The 21,236-nt window shown below is 49.8% G+C and overlaps 1 protein-coding gene across 1 annotated transcript in view; it reads right to left on the reverse strand.

Moving 5' to 3' along the window:
* LOC146758591 (cytosolic carboxypeptidase 4-like) overlaps positions 1 to 20,602 on the reverse strand; it is a 245,224-nt gene extending 224,622 nt beyond the window's left edge. Inside the window, exon 1 of the mRNA XM_085514568.1 lies at positions 20,388 to 20,602. The gene's annotated coding sequence lies outside the window, so the exon portion shown is untranslated. The remainder of the gene's footprint in view (positions 1 to 20,387) is intronic.
* Positions 20,603 to 21,236: the final 634 nt, after the last annotated feature.

Below are 21,236 nucleotides of genomic sequence, written 5' to 3' on the forward strand. Positions count from 1 at the left end.
AGACTTACACTATATGTTTGTGAAGCTGATACTGCCTGATATGTTTCTCCAATTCTGGTGCCTCCTTGTATATTCAACCCAACATTTTCCTAGCAGAACTCTTCCAATTTATGTTGCCAAGGAATCCTTCCACTGCAGCTCAGCCATTCTTCACAGTCTGAACAAATCCTTACTTGAAATGAAGCACTTGCAATGAAACAGTTCTATTTCAGAGCATTCGCTGCCACTTCATCTTCCGCTCTGTAAACTATCGGAATGCTTTTAAAGGAAACACTTATTTAAATAAAAGAAAATCCCTGTAAATCACAGTCGTGACAAGCTAACAGCAAGCACTGCAAAGATGATTTATCTTCCTGCTACATCTAACAAAGCTTCGCACATCAACACATTGTTTGTAAAGACTTCTAACTCACGATTTCTAACTACAAGAATATACTAGTAACAAAAACCTTCTTATATCAGTAATCTCTCCCTGTCATCTAATATCCCATCAACCTCAAAATCTGAGAGTCTCCTTCAATTATTTCTGTTTACTGTCTTATCCAGCATGCCTTCTTCATGGATGAAGAAACCAACTATTTAGTCTCACTGCCTGCTTGTAATCCAAATTCATTTCAGAGCTTGCATGCATTAGCTGCATGCTTTAATTTGATTTATTTTATTTGACTTCTATTAAATTACATTTGAGACAGGTTAGCAGATGGCCTCATGGGGAGCATCTCGCCAGCATCACCCCCTGTGCAAACAGCAATTATTGTATCTTAGCTGAGCCCAATTTCAAGTTATATCTTGACAAGCTAACAAATAAGGTCACAGTATCTGCATTGCAAGTAATATCCCAACTGGTGGGAAAGACACTTGACAAGCTTGAAGGTGGGCCCAGAGAGCGTTCTGATTGCAAGGGGAAGATGTAAAGGAAATTAAGCAGCAAGTCACCACTTAAGAGCAGGGATGCTGTTTCAAGTCTATCCACATTCTGCATTGCTTGCAGGCCCGCCACCTATGTTAGTACAGAGACTCCACGTCACTACGTGGATTGCTCATTCACAGTCTGTTAGTGCTAAACACGGGAGATGATGGATAGTGAAGGCACCACAGCCACCGAGGCCCCCTCTTTCTTCATATTTCTCACTCTTCTTTTGCCCCTGGCCAGTCGCTCTTTGTGAAAAACAATTCCTGCACGTTGCATTACCCTCCACGGTGACCCTCGAGCTGTTTTTTTTTTTTTTGCCCTTTCAAAACACTTGACAAAGCTGTCACAGAAGGAGTTCGGCATCTGGAAGCTGTGACAGACACGATATGACCTGATTCATAAAACATAACTAAACAGCTTGGGCTGCCAGAGGCCAGGATTTACAGGACTGCGTTTCAAGAACGGCCTTCAACGCCTGCTCTACCAAACACACTCCTACTCTGCCGCAATACAAATTCCCCAGCTCCGATGGGGTGACCTGCAACACTACAAAATGACAGAGCAGCTGAGACACTAATCTTGTTACAGTCTACCCTGTCTCCTGCTGGTCAAGAAGGGGAAGGGATGACCTTGGTGTTGGCTGCACCTTTTACACCAGGCTACAAGGGAAGGGAATGCTATAAAAATAAAAGACATCATTTTTTTTTTTTCAGAAATGACTCCAGCACAGCAAGTACAAAGGAAACAAATCAAGGCACTGATAGTTTCTGTTATATTATCCCTACAGCCTCACTTTTACAATAAAAGCCTCTCTGCATTTTTATTTCCTGAAGGTGCAACCTGACCGACAGTGTATTTAAGGACTTTCTGCCATCCTATCCATCAACCCTTTTTCCTTCATTTTCCCTTCAATCACTAGTTATAGTCTGTTAGGTGATTGCCATGGTACCAAAAGGCAAACATCATTAACAATTACACTTTCTTATACCATCAAAACAGTTTGTCAAACAGTACAGTTCTTCAGTTCACATAAACTCCCTTAATACAGTCTGTATTCTTCAGTTATAAACACTGTGCCACAGAACCAGCACTGATTGAACCACCTCCCTCACACACTTCCTCACAAGAAGTACATAGTATTACATAAATGGGTTGACATTCATTGGTCAGGTGGAATGTACACCTCTCCTCAGGACAATCTTACTAATCTACAGAGTACAAACTCCCGTCTTCTTACATACAAGCAGAAAGTACTTATGAGTGGACAGACAACACAGTCTTTCACTTTGTCCGTGTCCGGCCATTTCCCTCACAGGAGGAAGGAAACATGGATCGGGACTCGGCACTCACCCTGCAGCTGTTCTGTGTCTCACTCACACCACACTCACTCTGACATTTAGATCAAAAAGCATGGTTAATTCATACTACACAATGCTGACAACGTTTTCTAGCTGGAATCTTAATAACACTCATACTCTGGTCGACCAGTTGCAAACGTTAATGTTTTTCCCAGAGTCGGCTTGACACACGGTACCAAACACTTAAAGCAGATGATAATATTGAACATACAACCTATAACCCCCGTGATTACAACTTGGAGAACCCAGGCTACCATTTGACAGGCTATCCACTATATCCCATACCTGTAGGAGAGACCAACCTAGGCCCCTCCTATTGTCAACTACCTGGGAGAGAGTATTTGTTCTTGTTTCCATTCATATGACATACAGTTCCCTTTCATAGGAACTCACCCAAGGAGTCTTCCTACCCCAGCTGGCAACCAAAGCCATGAGCTCACCTCCCTGGGAGCAGCACGTATGGCTGTAAACTGTGTAGGATGTCTCCTCAAGACATATGGTCTCCACTTACCATACACATACCTGGTCCACCTATGGGTGGTCCTTGTCTGTCCCTGCAGTGATCAGGTGAGGAAGGGAGTCCTTCAGAGAAATCTCAGGGTGCGCCAAAAGTGTCTCCCTCTCAGCTGGTCCTGCAGCGAACAGAGCTGGTCCCACCTGGGCCGCCAAATTGACTACAGGAATTGAACTCTATAACCTCTATAACTGATACAGTCTCCCATGACATACTTATACCAGAGTTGAGGAAGTATGGGATAGGTGAGTGGACAGTGAAGTGGGTCGAGAATTGGCTGACTGGCAGAGTGCAGAGGGTTGTCGTTGGCAGTGCAGTGTCTGGCTGCAGGGCTGTAACTAGCGGCGTCCCCCAGGGGTCTGTGCTCAGTCCGGTCTTGTTCAACATCTTCATCAATGACCACCCTCAGCAAGTTTGCTGATGACACGAAGTTGGGAGGATTGGCTGACACACCTGAAGGCTGTGCTGCCATTCAGCGAGACCTGGACAGGCTGGAGAGCTGGGCAGTAAGAAACCGGATGAGGTTTAACAAAAGCAAGTGTAGAGTCTTGCACCTAGGGAGAAATAATTGCATGCACCAGTACAGGCTGGGGGAAGAGCTGCTGGACAGGAGCTCTGCTGAGTGAGACCTGGGCGTCCTGGTGGACGACAGATTAACCATGAGCCAGCAGTGTGCCCTTGTAGCCAAAAAAGCCAATGGCATCCTGGGGTGCATTAAAAAGAGCGTGTCCAGCAGGTCGAAGGAGGTGATCCTCCCCCTCTACTCTGCCCTGGTGAGGCCTCATCTGGAATATTGTGTCCAGTTCTGGGCTCCCCAGTAAAAAAAGACAGGGATCTCTTGGAAAGAGTCCAGCGGAGGGCCACAAAGATGGTGAAGGGCCTGGAGCATCTCCCCAATGAGGAGAGACTGAGGGAACTGGGTCTGTTTAGCCTTGAGAAAAGAAGGCTGAGAGGGGACAGGATCCAGGTCTATAAATATTTGAGGTGTGAGGGGCAAAGTGGTGAGGCCAGACTCTTGTCAGCAGTGTGTGGAGGAGGGACAAGGGGAAACAGACAGAAACTGCACCATAGGAAATTCTGCACTAATGTGTGCAATAACTTCTTTACGGTGAGAGTGACAGAGCACTGGAACAGGCTGCCCAGGGTGGTTGTGGAATCTCCTTCTCTGGAGATATTCAAGACCTGCCTGGATGCCGAGCTGTGCGACGTGGTGTAGGGAACCTGCTTTGGCAGGGGGCTGGACTCAATGGTCTCAGGAGGTCCCTTCCAACCCCTACAATTCTGTGATTCTGTGAATATCATGGAGTTGTTTGGATGGGGAAAGACTACCCCTTTGAATGACCTTTTGTCAGGGCATGTCCTGGGATTCCTAGGATCCTCAAAATGCAGCACTGCTTCTGTCACTGAAAAATGGGGCCCTGTGTGGGACGGAGGGAGGGTCCATGAGTCCCTGGCCCACCTGACTGAGTATTTCCATGGTCTTAGCAAAGACATACGTACAACTTGAGAATGACAGTTAGCTGCGTTCATGGTGGCATGGCCACTTTTAATGGCCTTGAACTGTCTGAACATAACTGAAGAGGCTCAGGCTGATGCAAATCAGCTATTGAATGACAGTGTTGAAAAACTGGAAAGACAGGTGGCAGTTTTGATGGGGAAAAAACCTAATTCAATCATTCTCCTATGGAAGATCAGGAACATCTTTCTGGAAGACCATGGGGAACCTGTACAAGGGAATCTGTATAAAATGGACTCTGTAAATGAAGGCACTAAAAGGTCAGATTTTGAGGTTCCATTTGGACTAGATCTATTTGAGATCTGACTGATTGTAACCCTAAAATGAAAAAAAAAAAAATGCAGGATAGGCTGGTGGGAGTGCCCTGACCAGTGTCCAACCCCCCAAACCCTGCTGCCCATAATACAGCAGCTGAACTGATGGATATAGTACAGTGGTTTAGACAGAAACCAAGAGAGCATGCCAGCATAGCTGCTCTGGTTATGGGACATGGAGGCAGAAAGCGCTGTGGTGAACGGACTGGAAATTTCAAAACTGACATCCATTACTACTCACCCTGCCCTCAGGCAAAGACTGTATGCTCTGTCCAACATAATGAGGATAGCCATTTGATCAGTGAATGATTTATGGCTGTGTGTCATATAACATGGCCAAATAAGAATGACATACCATTAAATATCAGCCTGTGGTCCTCTATGGAGGAATAACAAAATTATATTAGAGAATTAGGCATGAAAGAGGCAATCTATGAAGATGATTTTGAGAGCCCAGTCAATAAATTTTTCATCAGGAACGAGGGATCTCATCCTACAGCCATCACCTTTACATCAGGATGGGTATATGTTATCCATACTGAACCCCCCAGTGGCCCTCAGGTGCTGTAATACAACAGGCTGCCCAATTGATGGGGAGACAAGAGTGCCTGCAGCCAGATGCAGTCTCTGAATGGTGGTGGAAAGGTCAGAGAACCATCTGCTGCCATGACTTAGGCGTCCAGCCCCTAAGGTAATCCAGTCTGGACCCATTAGGGTCTTGAGACAACCAATGTTTAAAGACCAGATTAGAGCAGGAGTTCAGTTTAAAAAGATTGATGAACAGCATAATCAGGAAAAAATATCTGTTAAACAGGCCCAAGCACTGAGTATTTATAGTCCAACCTTTTCAGCCAAACTAGATGTGAATGTAACTCAAGAAGGGTCTGGATGGGGGCGCTGGCAGAGCCAGAGTTCTTTGTGAACCCCTATGAGGTTTTGGTCACAGGTTTGGCATGGAGCAGAATAAAGATACATCACAGTTGAAAAGCATTTATTGGCTACCTATTCTACACTACAGGTGGTAGAACCAGTAACTCAGATTTCAGAGGTTATCATTAAACAACAAGGCCAGTCCAGGGGTGGGTAAAAGATCTAACACACATCTCTATGATGGGGGTGGCCCAATCACAAGCAGTGGTGCGCTCAGTTGTTCTGCTTGCCTGCTCCTCACGGAGTTTGGAGAAATCTATGCCTGTTGCGTGTTCGAGTGCGTGCGCAATGCCATGTGGAGGGCTTATCACAATAAAGATTGGCGGATTTGCTGCGTAGACCGGTCAGAACTCAGATCTGCGTTGTGCTTCCTGCGGCACCAAACGCCCAACAGTGGCAGTTCCGTGTATTGGCCAGCAGGTGGCAGCAGAGACCACGGAAAGAACGTCTGCGGGACAGACCCTGGGGATCCGTTCTCTTTTGATTATAGGGGAAGAACACAAAGATGGAAGAGGAGGGAAGGGGGAAAAAAAAAAAAGAAAAAAAGAAAAAAACAAACCACAGCAAACAAATAAAAACTTCTCCAAACGTAGCAAACGTGAATGTCTGTCAATAAATAAATGAGTAATTGAATTGATTTCTGTTTCCACTCTCCCCCGCCCCCCTCAACTTCCGAGATGAAGAAACACCTGGTATCAATTGGACAGATGCACACAGTGAAGCCAGGGATGGTCTGAAACGCAAAGCAGCTGAGCAGCTTTTAGAAGAAAACAGAGTAGTAACAACTTCTGTACCTACATTCACCACTCTGAGATCCTGTCTGGGTCTCCCAAGGCTTGTAAATAACCACTGGGTCGGTTCTGATGTCGAGTGATTTGTTGTCAGTTCTCTCATGGTTCTCCGGTCAGTTCTCCGGTGCCAGGATCTGCCACAGGGCATTCTGACCACGGGCATCATGTTTCTATGCTGCCGCCTGCATTTAACAGGCAATGGGACTGCCCAGCATGTGCAAGGCAGCACCTCTGTCACACCACCAGAATGTTTAAGGCTGTTGGGATTGTTGTTAGCGTCCCATTAACACTGAGGCTAGAGATACCCTTAGGATTGACATTACTATTAGCATTACTTTAATGGTGCCCTATCTGGGTCATTTCCAGGGGATGTCAGGAGTAAGGCACAGTGTCAGGAGAAAAAGAACAGACTCTGTTACTTTATAAACGTGATAATAGAGAGAGTTCATTGGAAAAAATACAACTCTTAAATAATGCAAAGCATGCTTCTGATTGGATGCAGGCATCATCTGGGCTCTGATTAATATTACTTTTAAGGTAAAGATTATTGTTACCTTAATGATTGTTTTTTGGATTATGATCAGGTTAAAGGTTCCTTTTGCTACAAACTTCTAGCATCATTTTTGTTGTTACATTTGGAGTTAGAGACGATTTTAGAATCAGGGTAAGGGTTAGGATTAGAGTTACATTGCGGGTTATTGCTGTTATCTTTACAGCTCCTGTGAGGGTTGGGGTCTGGGTCAGGTGTTTAAAAAATGAAATGAGAAAAGAATAAAAAAAATATATTGAAAGCTTCAGATTTCCTTAATCTTTGTGGGAATCATATAATGTGCAACTCAGATCTACCTCTTTGTGCAGTGAGTGCCTGTAAATTTGCTAGAGCCTAATATAATATGGCCTTGTGCTTTCCACTAACTCACCTTCATTTCATTTTCATTAAATTTGCTTGGTAGTCAGATTTTGGTGTGTGGATATTTTAAAACAATCTAACTGACATTGGCAAAAAATTAAAAATAAATTAAAAAAATGCACAACAGCATCGTATCAATTTTTATAGATAAGATAAAGAAGAGCAGTTTTCCTTAGTTTTCTGTGCCTCTTTACTTTCTTACCCCCCCCCCCTTGTGTGAGAAACTCTCAAAGTCAAAGATTTCTAGTTAGGCAAAGATGGCAGCGATAGCAGCAGTGCTTATTCATTATTGCAATACTGCGCGCACATCCCCTGTTGGCAAGGGAGAAACTGCACACCAGTCAGTGAAATCAATTCTGTTCTGTGCCCTAAACCCAATGCAGGTGATGCTCTCATGGCTCTCATTGGTTGAGCATCTCAGGCTCACAGACTCCTCCAGACTGTTGCTAGGTTTCATTTCCATATAAGGTCAATTACCAACCTCTTGTTTTTAGGTCTGCCTTGTACTTTTCTGCAGAGAGAGAAGGGCAATGTTTCCAAAAGTCAGTACATTCATTCTGTCCTGTGCTGGGCTCTACCCACCCTGTGTATTTATCTTGTGCTTGTCTCAATTCTCCCCATGTCAGAATGCCCCCAGTCTGAACTTAACTCTGTTCAGCAACTTTCTTGGTGGAAAAACTACTTATACAGCTGTTTTACAAGAGGGTTATACATTCAGTTAGGGCCTACACTATGTACTGAAAATACTGGAAACTTCCACTGCAAAACCACAATCTACCTCTCCCATCTGTGCAGCCTTGCAGACCCAGAGCATGCCAGGTTATTTCTGCTTTCATAGCATTTGCATGCTGTAGGGTGAGCAAAAGGTTCTGCTGCTTGATTCTTCTGCAAGAGCTGCCTACCGGCAAATGGTTGCAGGGATGGAGGATGTGACAGAAAGCATTTGTCTCCACAAGAGCAGAGTTACATTCAGTGCAGAGAGTGTGAGAGTCAGGTTGGTGTGGAAAAGCACTGACACGCTGGGGATGATGCAGTGCTCACATGTCTAACACTCACAGACATTACTGTCAGAAGGATGGTGCTGTGTTGTGCTTCTACCTTTGGCAGCCCCTGGAGAAATGCTGTGGCACACAGAACACCTTTGTATTGCACTGACTGCTGCCATGCAGCATGGATTTCACACCAAATCCAGAGGAGCATGACTGCATCTATTTGCCCTGAGAAAAACTACTGTAGCTGAAGAGATGAGGAGGCAGCTGCTCATCTGCAGAACAAGCAGTACTGCCAGACACTGGGCCAGGTGAGCACCTCCTGCTGCAGCGTGATGATGACAGGGCTGGAGATGATCTGCAAAGCCAGCTTAAAAGTGGGAGACGTGAGTCAACATGGCAGGAGGACAGAGGTGTTAGGGAGCAGCCAAGGCATCAAAGAGTATCAAAAGGCTTTGAAAAGTATCACAAAGTGACAGCCAGGAAGACTGGGATTATCATGAGCAGCAACCTGGATGCTAGAGATTATTTGCTCCCATACAAAATGGTAGAGATCTTGCTGCAGACATCCCAAAGCCAGGCAAAATGGGAACCCAGAGCTCTGCCTGCACGAACCCCACAGCCAGAGTGTTGCAAGCTGAGCTGCCTTGCTGTTTGTTGCATTCATCGCAATCACTGTGAATGAATACTCAGAATGCAGTCAAGGCGATAATTGAGCATGAGTGACTTTATTCAATAAAAGACAGGAGGGCTTGAGAGGTCAGGGGTGAAGATGGGACCCCTCTTGTCAAGATGAGAGTGGCTCAGAGCTGGTGCTGCTGCCTGGTGCCTGGGACTGGCAGCCTGACTCTAAGTCCCCATCTAAGATGCTCAGCTTCACCTCACTGATGCTGACCTGCTCCTGCATGGTGGTGCTGCTGCTGGGACACTCGGGCTGTGCTTGGGATGGGCAGCACTGCAAAGGCACTTGTTATGGTTTTGCAATTTGGTTGGTGTTGGTATTCCACATCAGAACACCATGCTAATAATGGGAGTAAAGGGGACAAGTTTTTTTCCTGTGAACTGCCTTAATGAGCATGTGGGGTGGGGCACCGGAAGGGAAGTGAGGAAGGGGACGGCGTTGCTGGACCGGCTCCCTGCGAGGAGACAACGTGGTCAGAGCTTCCTGCCTTCCACAGCTCCATCGGTGAGATTTGGGACTTGGTATTCTCTTTGTTGAGACTCTCTTGTTGTTGTTTAGTGTTATTAGGTTATTAAACTGCCATTCATTCTCAGATCACCTTTTTTTCTCCCTCATTTTTTGTTAGACCTAATCGCAATCTCCCTTCCCTTCCCCGTCTCCCTAAACGCACGTGGCCAGGCCGCGCCGGGCCGCCCCGCATTGCCGCTAGAGAAAAGGGGGGGGGCTTTTGTTCCTGCTGCCCAGGGTTTGTGCCCACTGTCCCGGAGTGAGCTCTAGAGAGAACTCCGTGACATTTTTGGTGGAGAATGCGGACACAGCTCAGGGCAATGTTTTGGGCAGTAATTAGGTGGTCTTTTTCAGCAGCCCTGTATGTAGGACTGATAGTCCCTAGGTTCCTGTGGTCCTGGCTTAAGGACTTCCTGATGTTGGGGGTAGGGGTAGATTTATTAAGCCGATGGCTGGCAGGGATAGAGATATCTGCCTGGCTCCCTTCCAGACTAACGAACATCACAGGCACCGTGCTTGAACTGGCTCACGAATGCTCTGAATTCCTTAAGTATGACTGGGGTGTCAATTGGAATACTGTGTTGTTAGTCTCTCTGATTGTAGTAGCTTACTATAAATTGCAGAGAGACTTGCAAAGAATAGTGCAGAGAGACTCAGGAAAAGGGCCAGAAGCATCGGGACCCCCAGTATCAGGTAATCTCACCCCTGAACACCAGAGGGACCTTGGGAAATTAATAGAACCCCTGAGTGAGTGTGGGAGATCAGGGGGATCTCAGAACGAATGGCTTATGAAAAAGATAGAGAGTCTCGAGAATGAGATCCAAATCCTAAGGGGAAGGCAACAAGTTAATCCCAGCCGACCACAGGAAGCACCAGCATCAGTGTCAGTCGCCCCAGTGGAAGGCCAGAGTTGGGACGTGTGTCCTCACGTCTGGAACGGATGGAGGAAGTAGAGGAAGATCCGGGCGAGGGACCCTCCCCAAAACCACTGAGAAAGGCAACCCAGAAGACTAACAGACGCGGAGAAGATAGTGATGATGAGGGAAAAGTCACTGCTTCCTCTACTCGTAAACCTCTGAAAATTACTGAAATCCAAAGTGCGAGAAAGGAGTTTGCCCGACTCCCAGGTGAACGCCTTGTCACTTGGCTGCTCCGGTGTTGGGACAATGGGGCCTCCTGCATGTCTCTAAGCTGCGATGAGGCTCGTCAATTAGGAAACATTGCTCGAGACTCATCTATTGATAGAGGGATCAGCAGATGTCTCGATGGAGTCGCCAATCTCTGGGAGAGGATTCTATCAGCTGTAAAGGCAACCTGTCTTCTCAAAAGTGATTTGGAGCCTGTACTGGAAAAATGGAGTACAGCTGAGGAAGGTATCCAGTACCTGAGAGAAATGGCTGTGGCAGAAATGCTGTTCGATCCCACGTTTGTCCCTGGGGACCCAGAGGATTACCATGACCCAGAAAAGGTGAGCGGTACTCCGGAAATATGCAAGAAACTCATACGGTCAGCACCAGGGAAGTATTCCAGTGTACTATTAACGAACTCTAACAGGTATGATGAGCTGGATAGGAGACCTGAAATTTTTGAGCTCATCCTTTCACTGCAAAATATCGAATACTCACTACTGCCACACCGTACCACCATCGCAGCCATCTGTAAAATGGTGGATAGAATGGACCGAATGGAGAAAAGACAGGACAACATGCAGAAGAGCTGGTCTGCGGCAAGGAACCACAGTGAACCTGTGGCAGTCTCAGCTGTCAGACGCAAACGCACACCTGTCCGAGTGAAGGACCGCAGTGAGCCTATGTCACGTGGTGCCATGTGGAACTACCTGCGTGACCATGGAGAGGATATGAAGAAGTGGCATGACGAACCCAATTTTGTACTGCGAGCTCGGGTAAGAAAATTACAAAAGAGGTCAGCCACTACTGAGGTTGCCTCTACCGCTTCAGACAACCAATAGAGGGGCCCTGCCCTCAGCCAGGGGGGGGAAAGGGATAATAGAGTGTATTGGACTGTGTGGATTCGGTGGCCTGGCACATCAGAACCACAAAAATATAAAGCACTAGTGGATACCGGTGCACAGTGCACTCTGATACCCTCAGGTTTCGAAGGGACAGAACGGATACATATACATGGGGTGACTGGGGGTTCGCAGGAACTGTCTGTATTGGAGGCCGAGATAAGCCTCACTGGTAGAGACTGGCAGAAACATCGCATAGTGACTGGCCAGGGGGCTCCTTGCATACTTGGAATAGATTACCTAAGAAGGGGACATTTCAAGGACCCCAAAGGATACAGATGGGCTTTTGGAATAGCTGCTATAGAAACAGACAATATTAAGCAGCTGTCTGATTTGCCTGGCCTATCAGGGGACCCGTCTGCTGTGGGGTTACTACGGGTGGAAGAACAACGGGTACCAATTGCCACGAGAACAGTACACAGACGACAGTACCGTACTAATAGGGCTTCCTTGCTCCCTATCCATAAGCTCATTCAACAACTAGAATGTCAGGGAGTAATTAGTAAGACCCATTCACCCTTCAATAGCCCCATATGGCCAGTGCGCAAAGCCAGTGGAGAATGGAGGCTGACAGTAGACTATCGTGGCCTTAATGAGGTCACACCCCCATTGAGTGCTGCAGTGCCAGACATGTTGGAACTCCAGTATGAACTGGAATCAAAAGAGGCAAAATGGTATGCCACCATTGATACTGCCAATGCATTCTTCTCTGTCCCTTTGGCCACAGAGTGTAGGCCACAGTTTGCTTTTACTTGGAGGGGTGTTCAGTACACTTGGAATCATTTGCCCCAGGGGTGGAAACACAGCCCGACCATCTGCCATGGGCTGATCCAAGCCACATTGGAACAGGGCGGTGCTCCAGAGCACCTGCAGTATATAGATGATATCGTTGTGTGGGGTGATACAGCGACGGAGGTTTTTAAAAAAGGAGAACGGATAATCCAAATCCTCCTGTCTGCTGGTTTCGCTATTAAGCGAGACAAAGTGAAGGGCCCTGCCCAAGAAATCCAGTTTCTTGGGGTGAAATGGCAAGATGGGCGTCGCCACATCCCAATAGACGTGATCAACAAAATTACTGCAATGTCTGCGCCCACTGACAAAAAAGAGACACAGTCCTTCCTGGGTGTGGTAGGCTTCTGGAGGATGCACATCCCAAATTATAGCCTCATTGTGAGCCCCCTCTATCAGGTGACCCGAAAGAAGAATAGCTTCGCGTGGGGCCCTGAACAGCAGCAGGCCTTTGAGCAAATCAAGCAAGAGATAGCCCGTGCTGTGGCCCTGGGGCCAGTACGGATGGGACAGGATGTGAAGAACATCCTTTACACGGCTGCTGGGGAGAAAGGTCCCACTTGGAGCTTGTGGCAGAGAACCTCAGATGAGACCCGAGGCCGACCCCTAGGATTCTGGAGTAGAGCATATAGGGGGTCGGAAGAGGGCTATACTCCAACTGAGAAGGAGATCTTAGCCGCATATGAAGGGGTCCGGGCTGCCTCTGAGGTAATTGGCACCGAAACGCAGCTTCTCCTGGCACCTCGACTTCCAGTGCTGAATTGGATGTTTAAAGGGCAGGTTCCCTCCACTCACCATGCCACAGATGCCACATGGAGTAAGTGGGTTGCACTAATCACACAGCGGGCCCGGATGGGGAACCTCAGCCGTCCAGGGATCCTAGAAGTGATCATGGACTGGCCCGAAGGTAAAAAGTTTGAAGCACCACCAGCAGAAGAGGTGTCACGCGCCAAAGAGGCTCCCCCATACAATGAACTTCTGGAAAATGAAAAGAAGTTCGCCCTGTTCACTGATGGATCGTGCCGCATTGTTGGGAAACATCGCAGATGGAAGGCTGCAGTGTGGAGCCCCACACGACAAGTTGCAGAGGCCACGGAAGGAAGAGGAGAATCGAGTCAATTTGCGGAGGTAAAGGCTGTCCAGCTGGCCCTAGACATTGCTGAGTGGGAGAAATGGCCAGTGCTTTACCTCTATACTGATTCATGGATGGTGGCCAATGCCTTATGGGGGTGGTTGCAGCAATGGGAACAAAACAACTGGCAGCGGAAAGGTAAACCTATTTGGGCCGCTGAACTATGGAAGAACATTGCTGCCCGAATAAAGAACATGGTCCTAAAGGTGCGTCACGTAGATGCCCACGTGCCCAAGAGTCGAGCAACAGAGGAGCAACAAAATAACCACCAGGTAGATCGAGCTGCCAGAATTGAGGTGGCTGAGATAGACCTGGATTGGCAGAATAAGGGAGAGTTATTCCTAGCTCGGTGGGCCCATGAGACCTCAGGCCATCAAGGCAGAGATGGAACACATAAGTGGGCTAGAGACCGAGGGGTGGACATAACTATGGATGCTATTGCGCAGATCATCCATGATTGTGACACCTGTGCCATGATCAAACAGGCCAAGAGGATGAGACCTCTCTGGGGGGAAGGGCGATGGGAAAAGTATAAATATGGGGAGGCATGGCAGATTGATTATATCACCCTGCCAAAGACTCGTAATGGTAAGCATTATGTACTCACCATGGTGGAGGTAACCACTGGGTGGCTTGAGACATATGCGGTACCCCATGCCACTGCCAGAAACACCATATTAGGCCTAGAGACACAAATCCTGTGGCGACATGGCACCCCAGAGAGGATCGAATCAGACAATGGGACTCATTTCAAAAATTCACTGGTGAGCACTTGGGCCAAAGAACATGGCATCGAGTGGATCTATCACATCCCCTATCACGCACCAGCCGCTGGTAAGATCGAGCGCCACAACGGTTTGCTGAAAACCACGCTGAAAGCAATGGGTGGTGGAACATTTAAGAACTGGGAGAAACATCTAGTAGAAGCCACCTGGCTGGTAAACACCCGAGGATCAGCCAACTGAGACAGCCCTACACAGTCCAACTCCCTGCGTACCGTGGAGGGAGACAAGGTTCCTGTGGTGCATGTAAAGAATATGCTGGGAAAAGCGGTTTGGGTCCTTCCAGCCTCTGGAAAAGGGGAGGCCCCTCCGTGGAACTGTCTTTGCACAGGGACCTGGGTGCACCTGGTGGGTGATGCAGAAGGATGGGGATGTTCAGTGTGTGCCACAGGGAAATCTGATGCTGGGGGAGTGCAGCCTGTGATTCCATGTGTGTATATATATATATATATATATCTGTATGTACATATGTAATGCATGTTAACTACTGTTCTGTTTATATGTTGATAAAAGTTAGGCATGATGTGATGATGTGTAATAAGGGGTGGAATGTTATGGTTTTGCAATTTGGTTGGTGTTGGTATTCCACATCAGAACACCATGCTAATAATGGGAGTAAAGGGGACAAGTTTTTTTTTCTGTGAACTGCCTTAATGAGCATGTGGGGTGGGGCACCGGAAGGGAAGTGAGGAAGGGGACGGCGTTGCTGGACCGGCTCCCTGCGAGGAGACAACGTGGTCAGACCTTCCTGCCTTCCACAGCTCCATAGGTGAGATTTGGGACTTGGTATTCTCTTTGTTGAAACTCTCTTGTTGCTGTTTAGCATTATTGGGTTATTAAACTGCCATTCGTTCTCAGATCACCTTTTTTTTCTCCCTTACTTTTTGTTAGACCTAATCGCAATCTCCCTTCCCTTCCCCGTCTCCCTAAACGCACGTGGCCGGGCCGCGCTGCACTGCCGCTAGAGAAAAGGGGGGGGGGCTTTTGTTCCTGCTGCCCCGGGTTGTGCCCACTGTCCCGGAGTGAGCTCTAGAGAGAACTCCGTGACAATGAGGAATTATAAACTGGAATACCAGATACCTGGCAACGTAACAATGCTTTGGCAATGAAAACAGCTTTATTCATCTCTGTAATAAACCAAACCAAACCAAAACAAAAACAACAATCCAACATGACATTGACAGAGAAACTTGAACAACAACAACAAAAAACTTCAAGGGAAAAAACAGGCATTCAACTTTCAAGTCAGCTAATCGTGTGTTCTCATGGAAATGATCTTATAGGAGTTCTTGTTGAGAAACTCAGCAGGAAGAGCAACCTCAAAAATAAAGCATGAGACATGGTTTTGCAGCACTGGGAACCAGATACAAGCACTCAGTTTGCCAGTCCCATGCTATGCAATTAAAGAGGCCTTTACTGAGGTTTCCCATTAGCCACTGAATTAGCCATTTGACAAATCACCTTTTGCATTATTCAGCCTGCTCAGGACAAACATTATCTGTAGAGTGATTTAACCCACAAGAACATGAGAACTGCTACACTGGCTTAGGCCAGCAGAACAGCTCCAGCCCCAAGCCACAGGCAGCAGGCAGCCAGCAAGGCAGGCACGGGGGAATGGAGCCCTGTGGCCAGCGCTGCCACCCTCCTCTGCACCAGGCACTACGTCAATGTGCACTCAGACACAGACCTTCCCCTAGGTCTTACTCCCTTTAGGCATCACAGACTTCACTACACCCTTCTAAATGACAGGACTATTTGGCAGCTAGGACAGCTGTCACTGAAATCCATGACCCCAGTTCATGGCAGGGCAATGGACTCCTCTGACTAACAGTCTGGATCTCAGATTGTCCACCTATGATTGTAGTAAGGGCACTGCACAGGGTGTTCAGAGAAGCTATGGATGCCCCATCCCTGGAGTTGTTCAAGGCCAGGCTGGATGGGGCTTTGGGTAACCTGATCTAGAGAAAGATGTAAGCATTAGAACTAGATGATGACTAAGAGCTTTTCCAACCCATACCATCCTATGATTCAATGAGCTGAAGATGGCACAGTACCTGTCCCTGAGCATCAGGGGACCAAATACCAGACTTGAGACCTTTTCTGAGAACCATACATTTAACTTCTCTGTGGCCCGTCTCAACATCCTACAGATACCAATTGCTCTCAATTCCTCTACAGGTTTTCTTACTTCAAGAACCATAAGCAAGAGATGCCACAGAAAATTACTATTATTACCATTCCATCATAGTCTGAAGGCCAGTCAGACACAGAATCACCAACGCAACCACTTTTGCAGCAGGGTTAACTGGGAACATTTATGAAAGCTTGGAACTAGAGTATCATCTTTTACCCCTGGATCTGTACTGCCAGTTCCAAAACACTACCTGGACAGCAATTACTATTGCACCACAGCATGCAGTGAGATCAGCCCCTCCACCTGCAATTACTTCCTGGTGTGTCCCTTTGGGGCAGCATACAGCACAGCTCCCACTCACCCAGAGCTCAGGAGCTGACAGATCAGTTAACCTGGTCAGGAGAACCTCATGCTCCTCTCTGTCAGCTCCCCTGCTGCCAAGCACAGGTGGGTACCCACATTAGCGCTGTTGTGGATGAGGGGTGGCCCCAGCAGGAGCACCACTGAAGAACATTGGCTGGCTGCCTGGGCCTGCTGCACACCTACAACAGACAAGAAGGTGCTTCTTCCAGGATTTGTTTCCAAAATGATGTCTCAAACTTCACAGTATTCAGCATGCAGGAACCATGTAGTCAGAAGGTATATCTGACTAATCAGAAGCAAATCTTCCCATTGTATCACAAAGTAAACAATTATTTTATATATATTTATGGAGGGAATGGCTCACTTTTAAGCAACAAAAGCCTGTAGTTGTTTGGATTTGGCCTTAGAGGCTTGAGTATGTCTCCAGTACTGCTTCAATTCAACCGTATTTCTTTTTGCTCTCCATCTGCACCATAACACGCTTTCACTTCCAAAGCATTTCAGGTAACAACTTGAAGAACAATTTTTATTTTAAACATACACACACATCTCTTAGCATAAAACTCATCAAGTAGTGTCAGCAAGCACATTTTAATAGCATAATATCGAAAAGTAATTTTACTACTATCTAAGAGTCTGAAGTCTGCAGAGGATATATTTAGATGCATATAAATAGACAACAGTCGGTGATGTCTGGTCAAAGGAGTACAAATCTTTCCTAATGCATGGAATTTGCCTGGCCCCAAACACTGCAACAGCACTTAGACAAGCCTTTTCTACTTGGCTCAAATTCTGCCAGGCCTGTTAATAACAAAGCTATTAGCATGATTTTCTGGATGGGTTGCTTGCTTAGAGAATATTCAAAGATTGTTCTAATAAACTAAACCCGTTACCACATCTGAAAGCATAGGAAATATTGATCAACAATGGAAAGCCATTATCCTTTCAGCATTTAACATATCCCCATGCGCCCCAACAGACCGACAAGCTCTCCAGGTACCTTCGGACGCTCCATCTCCCCACTGCTTGCAGGCACCTTTGCTTGCCCAGACCACACCAGCGGGAACACCATCCCCATCTTCTGAAATTTTTGGAAAAAAATGTACACCAAGGCAGCTGCGTGGGGAGCTCAGTTACAGATTGGCCTGGGGAAGCTCCGTTTCCCTCTTTCTGTGCTGTTCTGACACATTTGTTTTTGGGTTCCCACCTGTTTTGCCCCACATACCTCATCAGTCCCATTCTTAGGTTGGACAACACCTTACCTTCTTCCTCTACCTCATGGTCAACATCTACCAATGTTCATAATGATGCAGCCAAATACAAATCTCTTCAGGCAAAAGATTTGTACAACAAATTCAAAGACAGCACCCAAGAAACCATCTGAATAACACTGCACCTCCTTGAGCATAAACCAAAGATGAGATTGATGAGTGCAAGGAGTCCATTCCTGGACTTGTGTAGGTTTTAGTAAGCCACAAAACTGGTAGACCAGCTCAGCTTCTAACTCATGCGAGACTCTTCAAATAGCCAGGATTTATTTCCACTGACTGCATTGCCATGAGAAAACTGGTAACTGCTTTTTCTGAAAGAAGAAATGCAAGCTAATATACCATGGGAAGCTTCTTAGTAAGCTTTGTGACTGGAGGCCTAGCTGGCAAGCTTGGGTGTGCATTTTGATACAGCCTTAATGCATTAAAATGCATTTATTATGCATTTAAACAAATGCATAATCCCTTGAGAACAGCTTATATTTAGAAATGTAGATCAGAAAGGTGTTTGGGCACTGAGAGCATTCAGTTTCTGGTATGGTTCTTCCTGCAGAATTGAACCTGACTCTCAGACCAACAGAGAGGAATCGCTGCTCCACGTTTTGGAGCACAGCGGCTCCACCCCACCAGGACAGATTCCAGCAGTAAAACACAGCAGTGGGCTGACACCAAGGGGAGACCCACACACAGCCCACAGCTCCAGGGGATGACTCCAAGCTAATGGAACCAGGCAGAGGCCCCACCACACCACGAGGCACACACTGCCCCAACAGCCCTGGGCACTGTGCTCCTGCCGATGGCTGCAGGTAGGATGGGTGCTGCCAGAACCAGCCCAGCCCTCCCAAGGAAGTAGAAACCCTTTGACACACAGTTATCACCAAAAGGCTCCAACAACCCAGGGAGGATCCATCCATCCCACTGCTTTGTTGTCTGTCGACCTTCACTTGAAAAGGGCTGGACATGCAGCATTCAGACAACGATTCTCAGAAGGAATGAGCAGACACCACCTTACTCTGGGGACATGTAAACGTGAATGGGAAAGATCAGTAACCAGCAACATGACGAGAAAGGCATAGGTATCCTGGGCTGTCAAGCTCTGTAGGAGACAGCCAGAGACCGTGCAGGGACAGCCCCAGCTAAAGGCTCCCAGCTTTCCCCTCCTTGGTTTGGGGGCTGGTCAGATGATGTTCACACCAGCAGCTAAGGCCAACACACCCTCCTGTTCCAGTTGCTCAATGCAATGAAAATTGCCTGCCCTGGAGACATGACAGACCAGGCTAGAGAGAGAAGACAACAGCACAGGAGAGGAAATACTGCTGCCCTGTATCACAGAAGAAAATGACAGAGGGCAGTGGCCGTGATCTGCAGATGCCATGCTGATGCCAAGCCAGCGCCTGGCAAGCAGCAACACCACGAAGGGCTGTGACAGCTCCTCGCCCACCTCTGCCCGTGCTCCCCAGGTGTGGCAGCACTGAACTGCCCCTCCGTGTAGCCGCCCTCCGTGGCCCCCTCCTCAGCTGCAGCCGATCCCTGCAGGGAGGTTTGTTTGTTCCTGACATCAACATGGCTGCAAGGTTTCGGCTGGCTCCTCAACAACTGCCGTGCTGTCTCCCCTAACGGGAACCTTCCATCAGAAAAAAAAATAAATAAATAAATAAAAGGTTGATTGTGTCCTACATTTGCTTTCCCGCAGACGAGGAGCGCTCACTACACACAAAAAGGAGGGGAGGGGAAGGGACGGCACTTAACACAAATCCTGGGATCCCGGGGACAAGCGACAGCCTCCCAGGACAGAGGTGCAATGAGAGGCGTGTGCCGGGCGAGGGCAGCGGGACGGCGCGGCTGACGGGAGCCTCCCGCGGTGAGGGCAGGCGGCAGGAGGGAGCCGGGAGCCGCATCTCCGCACACCCGGTGCGTTCCCTGCGGAGGAGCTCAGGAACCCCCCGCAGCCGGAGGAGCCGAGCCGTGCCCCCGAGCGAGCGCCCGGCAGGACCGCGGGCACGGCCGCGACCCCGGCAGCGCAGGGCTCGGGCGGCACCGCGCAGCCCCGGCCCGGCCCGGCGGTGCCGGCGCTCCCCAGGCGGCGGCAGCACCGCGCCAAGGAGCGGAGGGGGCGGCGGCCGCCGCGGTATCCGCGGCCCTGCAGCACCCCCAGCCGCGGGCGGCCGCCGGCGCCGTCCCGCGGGCAGCGATGGGAGCGCGGCCCGGCCCGGCCCGGCTCGTGGCGCCCACCCCACCCTCGCCCCGCGCGGCCCCGCGGCCGCCGCCCCCCCGGGAGGGGAGTCCCAGGCGCCGGCGGACACCCCGTCCCGTCCCGTCCCGTCCCGGTGCGATGCGGGGCGAGCCCTGCACGGAGCCGGGCGGGACCCCGCCGCTGGCGCCCTCCCGCGCCCCTTCCCCCATGAATAAGTAACGGCGGCTGCAATGCGGCGGGAGCCGGGCGACGGCCGCCAGCTCCGCGATTACCTGGTGCCTCTCGGGGAAAGACGGCGTCCGGAGCGCTTCCCCTGCAGCGGCGGCCGCGGCCGGGCTCCGGCGGGGCTTCAGACTCTCGCAGCAGGCAGGCTGGCCGCCTCTCTGCCCTGTGCCATGGCTCAGCAGCCGCATCCTAGACCGGCTCCGCGGTGGCGGCTGCCGGCGGCCGCGGAGGGAAGGGCAGCCCGCACGGACGGCCCCATGGAGCGCGGTGGCTCGGCTCCGGCTCCGGCTCCGGCTCCGGCTCCGGCTCCGGCTCCGGCGCGGGCAGCGGCAGCGCACATGCACACACGCACACACCGCGCCGGGCGGGCGGGAGGCGGGGGGACGGCGCGGGCGCGGGGCACGCAGCGGCGCAGCCCTCCGAGCCCGCTCGCATCGCCCCGCCGCGGGCAGCCCGCGCCGCTCCGCTCCGCGCCCGCCGACCTCGCGGTGGAGCCGAGCCGGGTGAATCCTCGCCGAGCGCTGCGTGTCCGCGCTTCGCTGCGGAACGACGGAGCTTGGAAGGGGGGGGGGGGCGCGGAGCCTCCCCGGGGGCACCTACGGCGCGGCGGGCGGCGGGGCCATGCGGCTCCGCGCGGTGCGGTGGGGCAGGGCGGGGTGCTCGGCCCGGCCCTTCGCTGCGCCCATCCTCCGCACCCAGCGCTGCCGCCCGGCCCCGGCCCCCGCCAGCGGCGCCGCGCGATGCAGCACGGAGGCGGCCGCCGCCTCCCCCGCGCCGCGCCGCCGCGCCGGGGCGGGCACGGGATGCGGGCGCTCCCCGCCCCGCACGCACGGCTGAGCCGCAGCCGCCCGACCGCGCGCAGACGTGTCGCGGGCCGGGCAGCCGCGCACCGGGCG

The sequence above is a fragment of the Coturnix japonica genome, chromosome 13, assembly GCF_054131305.1.
Source record: "Coturnix japonica strain WE chromosome 13, WE-NBRP24, whole genome shotgun sequence".
Lineage (NCBI taxonomy): Eukaryota > Metazoa > Chordata > Aves > Galliformes > Phasianidae > Coturnix > Coturnix japonica.